Source organism: Seriola lalandi, unplaced genomic scaffold, assembly GCF_002814215.2.
Source record: "Seriola lalandi dorsalis isolate HSWRI2012SDOR001 ecotype SW California unplaced genomic scaffold, Sedor1 jcf7180002054861, whole genome shotgun sequence".
Taxonomy (NCBI): Eukaryota; Metazoa; Chordata; class Actinopteri; order Carangiformes; family Carangidae; genus Seriola; species Seriola lalandi.
Genome location: NW_019525414.1, coordinates 1,344,650 through 1,350,862, shown reverse-complemented (window position 1 = coordinate 1,350,862; position 6,213 = coordinate 1,344,650). Strand labels below are relative to the sequence as shown.

The 6,213-nt window shown below is 37.7% G+C and overlaps 1 protein-coding gene across 1 annotated transcript in view; it reads right to left on the bottom strand.

Moving 5' to 3' along the window:
• LOC111670593 (zinc finger protein PLAGL2-like) overlaps positions 1-4,392 on the bottom strand; it is a 9,916-nt gene extending 5,524 nt beyond the window's left edge. The window contains exon 1 of the mRNA XM_023427368.2: positions 4,259-4,392. The gene's annotated coding sequence lies outside the window, so the exon portion shown is untranslated. The remainder of the gene's footprint in view (positions 1-4,258) is intronic.
• Positions 4,393-6,213: the final 1,821 nt, after the last annotated feature.

The following is a 6,213-nucleotide window of genomic DNA, read 5'->3' as shown; positions in this document are numbered from 1 at the left end:
GGGGGGGGGGGGCATCACTGTTCTCTGTTCCTGAGATTGACAGAACAGAAGGTTTTAAACCTTCAGGGGTGTCAAACCTGGACCCTGTGGTCTCAATGTTGGTAGCTCCGCCTCCCTCCAAAATAAAGAGATTTACTTTTTAATGCTGTCAACCTAATGGTGTATTAACATATAAGATCTGAATTTACATTCAGAAATGTATTTACATTTAAATCAAACTATGTACAAAAGAACTCAAACTTTAAGAAATGATCCTGTGTTATAATAACTTACAAGTTAATATCAAGTTTAATGTCACTATGGTTACATAGATTCACCTGTCCTGAAATTCAACTTATACATCGACTTATCCACCATTTTATATTTACTCCTGCAGCAACCTGACTCCTAGCAACCTGACTGCTAGCCTACAGAGGACAGGAGCCAGAGTTAGCTTGCTAGTTAACGCTAGCTAACATGGTTAAATAACATCACTTGACAATTTTCTGGTGGCATCAGGTACCACTGATATTCTCACATGACGTGAGCCTTCAGATAGCCCCAGCCCTTTTAGCCAATCAAATGCTAGCATGCCTAAATTAACTGTCTTGGAGACGTAGCCTCTTGGAGGGCACATTGTAATGATCTAATGTGGCTTCAATCCAAACAGTGCGAACAAATTCACTCAAATATTTGTAGGGACATTTCTGTCCTCCCAACATATTGGTAGGGACATGTCCCTACCGTCCATATGCAAACCTACATCTTTGCTGTGAACCCCTCACTATAATCTATGATGTTTAAAACAGTAACCTCAGATCAGAATCTGTTGTATGTGTCAGATATTCTGTGTTTTATTTCATATGGCAGATTGTTGGCGTCATGGTATAAACAGGATCCACATGGATGATTGTATCAGATTACAATAATGGAAGGTACAGCTGTTATCCCTTACATGCCTGCTACATATATGATTCATATTTCATATCTTCTTCATTGAACAGGGACACTGCACATGAGCTGTTTATCTGCAGTTTCTTGTTCTTCTGTCGCTCTGATAATTATCATTAACACTGAAAACTGTTTTCACACAATAGAAACTGAACATTTTACTTTTATTTAATGTCTCTTAATGTAAAAACCAAAATCAGATTTGATGCATATGATTGAAGCCTGATGCTCCTGGAGATATATATATATATATATATAAATAAATATATATCCAGGAGCATCAGGAGCATTTATACACACATAAATATAACATTTATGGATTTAACTGGATTTAATGTTGGAGAATGTTAATGTTTAAAACCAGTTCAAATCAATAATGATGCTTTAAATAAATAAATCAATACCCCAGCAGCATTAGGCCTGACGAGGCTAACTCCCGGATCATGGACTTTATAACGACTGTACATGACTTTTACAACACATACATGTTGTCTTCTAAATGTCTAATGAACATATTAACCATTTTATTAATTAAACATGGAGGTGAAGTTTTCTTACAAATCAGGCTATATATATTTATAGATGCATGAATACAGATTCAGGGGTTTCATTTCTAAATGCTGTTGCTGGTCTGTGGTTGATGTATGAAACACTGTTTACTTGACCCTGTACGATGGCATATTAGAGCTGTTATAGGTAAAAAGAAATATGGAGCTGGGGGAGGTGGGGTGATATTCTGAGAAAAAAAACTCAGAAATTCTTTAGGTTTAACTCTGTGTTTTCAGTCCTACGACTGCAGTTCACTTGTTACTGGGGTAAATCACCATGGTAACTGATGCTGAACTCCTAACCTGCTCTGGATCAGATCAAAACCTGTCAACAGCCAAACTACTGACCAATCAGATACCTGGAAACATTAAGTCATCAATTCTACGGGATCCTGACAGGGACAAAAGACTGAACAATTAAGTGATAAATAATAATGAGCAGTAGATATTTATATAAATCATTGGAATTATTTTCCTGTTTGCGTCTTTCCATGTTTCAACTTTGGTTTTAAAACAGAGCCTCTAACAAACAGTAGAGTTTATCACTAAAGAACTACATAATAACTATTCTAGCTTCATTTGACCTGAACATAGATTCTTGAATCGACAGGATTCCTGAATGATGAAGCTTTTACTCTCTTCATCATCACTGCAGCTCAGAATAACATTAAAAATAAAACTAAACCAACAATGATTCACAGATTGTTAATTATTTCCATCATTATAAATGAACATTTCAGTCAGACTGACTCATCAGACATCAGCTACTTCTCTCCTCTTTTCTTTCTCTCCTCTCTTCAGCAGAAACAGTCTGACATTAACTTTAACTTTTATCTGCTTCACATGTTCATAACAGTTTGTTCATCATCAGACTGAAGAGCGAAAATACTCAGTAAGAATTTAACGATAATTCATGTTCTTATTTACAATATATCCTCAGTCTGACCTTAATAATTATAACTTATTTCTAGTGTTTTTTTTATTCTAGTCATGTGATCATATTGTTTACATTTGATCTTGTTGAATGAGACTTTTTGATGTCCCTATAACAGAATTTATTTAATTAACTTATACTACTATTACTCTGACGATGTTGCTCATAATTAACAACTCCACCTCTTTCACATGAACACACTTCGTCCAGCTCATTAGAACCAGTAGTTATAGTACGAGGAGAGGATCAAAGAGTGGGAAACACATGGACACTCTCATTCTGGGCTATAATCAATACTGCACCATAAGCTAAGAGTAGACCACATGTAAGATTCTAGTTTACATGTTGTTTGTGAAACAGCAGAGTTCTCAGACTGAGTGATAACATCTACAAACTACATGCTCATTTAGAGAAACAATAAAATATCAGCAGAACAGGGCAGAGCACGTCAGGAATCTACGGTCTGTGAGTGACCAAAACAAACTTTCTCCTCAGAATATTACCCCCCCCCTCCAGCTACATATTTTTGGCTCTAACACACTGTTGACACTTTTAACACACAATTGACACAATTAATATAGGACAAAGTGATTTTGCCAGATTCACCAAACCATCAACTCTCCACATGGTTCACTGCTGTTGGAGTGTAAAAATAACATTAACCTTTGTGATTACAGAACGTACGAGAACATCAACCCCCTGAGAGAATGTATTATTGTTATTTACTTCCTTTCATGTTAGTCAGCCATATTTACTAAAACACGTCTCTCTATAATGAATTTGTTAATCCACATGTGTTGCTCTGGTTAGTATTCAATAGTTCATGGTTATGAAGTAACATGTCAGCCAATCATTGCTGTGCTTTAATACAATGGAGCTGTGTGGCTCACAGGAATCAGGCTTTTATGCACACACAGTACTAGTTTGTCCTTTTAACTACATTTAACCTGCCAGCTCAAATGGTTCAGCTGGTGTAATTTTCTCTGTAAAGATTAAACTGATTTGCTCATTAAATACAAATTAGGCTCATCACATCAACATTTTAGTCCAGAGAGAACATCAGGTATTTACTGCTTCCATTTAAAATGTAACTCTGAACCGGGCCATGCTTCAGAGCGAGGACCTGTACTTTCAACAGTTGTTTTAATTAGCATAATTTGACTTTAATAATATTTACATAGAAGACTTTTATTTTAAGGTGGCCTGTTCTTCTACTGTGGTTAGTATATTCACTGTTTAAACACATTCACCACCGCTGGAAGTTTCCGTGCCATTAAAGCAGAAAGCAGCAGAAGCAACACGGTTACTACAGGGTGAGGTGGATGGAGCTGGTAGTGCCATCTTGTGGGTCCGCAGCATGGATCTGCCATTAAACTTTAATACCCCCTTACTCTGCGTGAACTTTGCTTTGAGTGAAGTGACGGAGGAAAAACGTTTTGTAGGATAAGGAGAGGGAGAAACTCCAGCAGGCTGGTGGTACTCGGCTGAAGTGACGAGGTCTAAACTGGTAGAAACTGGTGGGACATGGTCCCTACTAGACCGGGCTACATTTTACTGCTAGCTTGGCTGCGTCCACAAAATTCGGCAGCGGAGGTGAAACCGGGTTTCGAGCCTGTAGTGTAGAGAGTACTACCCTGGTTTTACATCGAGGAAAGCGGCTGAGCAGCGGCGGAGTGGCGCTGGTTGGAGTTAGATAGTTAGTCGAGCCAACGTGCTGTTTAAAAAACAAAAGATGAGCGGTTCACTAAGTTGTGTCGGAGTTTGTTACGGGAGCTAACTCCTGTCTTTCACCGAGCAGGGTTACACTCCGGCACGGGCCGGCTCACACGGAGTAGAAGCTACCTACCGATTGTGCCTCGGTCCCTCTCTTCGTCCGGCCTCCATTCCATCTCCACATCGACATTTTTTAACAAATTTTAAAGATGTTTACTGGAGTGTGGGCCTGGACTACTGGGCGCCGCGCTGGAAGCCATGCATTCTGGGAGAGTGACGTCACACCCCGGGCTCAGAGGAACTCCAGCAGCAGTGTCGGGATGTTGGAGCGCTGCTTGCATGGATGTATTACTATTACTATGTAGTACTATTGTGTATGGGGTATTTGGCAGAGTATTATTTAGTTTTCCAATGTTTTCAGACCACAGAATGAAGGCGCACTAACATGATGTGCTTCATTAAGTGTTTTACTTGACTTGGTGGGATAATATTGTGTTGATCCTACATATGTATTTTTACAGCAAATACAAAAACTCTGCCAACTCATACACAGGCAGGTTGTATCGTGACAGTAGCAGAAAAAAAATAACCTGGAGACATGGTACTGGAGTGGTACTGATGTAGAAGAAGGAAGAGGATATGGGCCATGTGTGAACTTTTTTTTAGAATTCTGACTTTAAAAGTATAATGTGTAAGTATGTGCTACTAGCTCCACCTCCATAGGGGGCAGCATTTCACCTCTTCTCCCCTGTCCAGTTAATTATATTGTTTCCCCATGTTCCTTATAATTTATTATTTACATATGCATTTATTGTTGATAGTTAAAATAGTTGAAAGCACTGAAACTAATTATGAATACTTGTAATGCAAACAGTATGTTTTTATTTACCTATAAAAATGTGAAGGCAAGGGGATACTGCATGACACATGGGTGTCAGGCTACAGCAGCATGAGGAAGGGATGATGACATCATCACAAAGGCAGAATCAGAGAATAAGGTTTATTGTCAGGTAGGTTTTTAATTAAAAGATATTTGGCTTGGTGTTTGGTGAAGTATCCAATAAACATATTAATAGGAAATAACAATAAAAAGGTAAAATACTGCAACAGTCAAAAAGATAAACACACATAGATACACATATTGAAAAGATAAAACAATGAAAAAAAACTATGTACAAAAGTGTTGACAAAACTGCTGAGCAGGATGTGCAAAAGATCACAGTATAGACAATATCTGTTCTTCATGTGGTCATTCTCATATGGATAAAGCTAAACTTTATCACATGGAGTTTGTTGGATTACTGCAAACTCAATCCCACTACTGTTCTTCTCAGGTAAAACAATTCTTATTATTCCACAATTTTTTGACTCGTATCTCCTTCAAGGTGCTTCAACAAAAGAAATTCAAACTTTAAAAATGTTCGGCTAAATTATAGAATTATTGGATGTATTCAGTTTTTTGATATATTTCATATTCTGTTTTTCTGATATTTTTCTCATAAAGGATGTTCAAAATCTCCAGTTTTCCACAACTTTACAATTACACTTATAAACAACAATCCATCACCAAGTTTTGTAAAGTCCACTGGACTGTTAGAATTACATAAAAGGACTGTTAAAATTACATAAAACTCATCCCTTGTAAGGGGCGATTCTGGAGCCCGGTGTGGCCCTAGGCAAAACATTGTCAGGGGACTCTTCCTATCAGCATTCATCTCCATTTTAAGGCTTTAAATGGCTTTACCCCCAATTACATATCAGATTTATTGACAAAGTATGTGCCCAACCAAGAATTTAGATTTGTGGAAGGAGGTCTGCTGGTCATCCCAAGGTCAAGGTTTGTGACCAGGCTTTTGATTAGATCCCACTACTCTCTGGAACTCTCTCCTGGCTGAGATCAGACATTGTAACTCATTTACTTCTTTTAAATCTGTTCTTTACCTAGCCTTTGATAATGTGTTTTATTGATATTATTTTATCCCTGATTATTGTTTTCACATTTTTTATTGCCTCTCTTATTGTCAGATCCTTTTGCATAATGTTGATATATGTTTTTAATGCTGTTCTATTATGCTCAGGCTCTTTGGC